We start from the raw sequence: 1,230 nt of genomic DNA, 5'->3' as shown, positions 1-1,230 counted from the left end.
TCTTCCCCTGATCTTTCTTTCCCTCTTCAGTGAGTGACTCGAAAGAACTAATTAAATAGGGGTTTTCGATCTGCTTTCTATACTAAAATTCGAGAAATCATTTTTTGATTCAGGTTGATTCGGGCAGTTCAGTATTGAATTATCCATCCTTTCGAGTACTAAAATGCAAGAAATCTCGTCGTTGCTACTACTTCCCGAATTCCAGTTGGCAAATACAATTATAGTTTGGAAGATCGCCTGAAGGTGTTAACTCTGAACCTGAAGAAACAGAGCAGGCAAGTTCAGAAGCAGAGAAGAGTCAGAAAAGCGGGGCAATAGCAATCATTGAAGCGGGGTAGAATGCATAAAATGCAATACGTTCCCCACGAGAGGCGAGGCACCTTAGGTGCAGACTCGCGACCGTGCTCCCAATCTGGATCTGGATATGAGATTGAATAAAGTTATGATATCGGATCGGAGTACCAATGCATCCGTACTGACTGGCAATAGTTGAGCCGCATAAAGCAAGCAGTTCGAGACTCAATATGCCCACCTTTTTGGTGTATCCGTAGCTTTCAAATACTTAGGTATCCCAATTCACCACAGGAAGCTCCTAAATAAGGAATCGTGTAGAAGACTGATTTTAAGCTAGAATGGGTCTTTCAACTGGTGCTTGATACGTGTTACTACGACGACCAAGAATCTTCACGGAGTGGAAGTAGCAATAAGTTTGAAGCTCGTTGGCTTTGTGCAGAAGCAGTGGAATGGAAAGCAATAAATTGTTTAAGAAGAAGTAAATAGTTCAGCTTGAAACCAAAGTCCAGAGTTCTTCCTTCATGCTTGCTTCCCAGTCGATGGCCCTACTTTCACCTTCCTCATCGATTTAGTGAACGATTGATGTACAGCGGGAAGAACCGCAGACGATACATCACCTTAAAAGCTACCTATACGTCCGTTTTTATATCCAAACAGAAGCCTCTATAGATGACCCGGAAGACAGACACGAGCAAACATCTCTGCGCAGAAAGCAACCGGGTTCAAACAGAGATTGACTATCTCCTTTTCTTGCTCGATCCTCTGGAAATCGTTTGGAAGGTAGATTTTGCGAATAACAAGTGTGATACTGACGACGTGCTCCTAAGGCGACTGCTTAGTCGACAAACCAACACTTATACGAATCGCTAGAGCTCTCGGGTGGGATCAACTAGCTTACCCAGGCACTGTTTGCTTCAGACATGGCTACAAGGAAAG

Source organism: Triticum urartu, unplaced genomic scaffold, assembly GCF_056163025.1.
Source record: "Triticum urartu cultivar PI428250 unplaced genomic scaffold, HENAU_Tu73 scaffold2, whole genome shotgun sequence".
Lineage (NCBI taxonomy): Eukaryota > Viridiplantae > Streptophyta > Magnoliopsida > Poales > Poaceae > Triticum > Triticum urartu.
The sequence above is the reverse complement of the archived record's forward strand: the minus strand, read 5'-3'. Positions refer to the sequence as shown.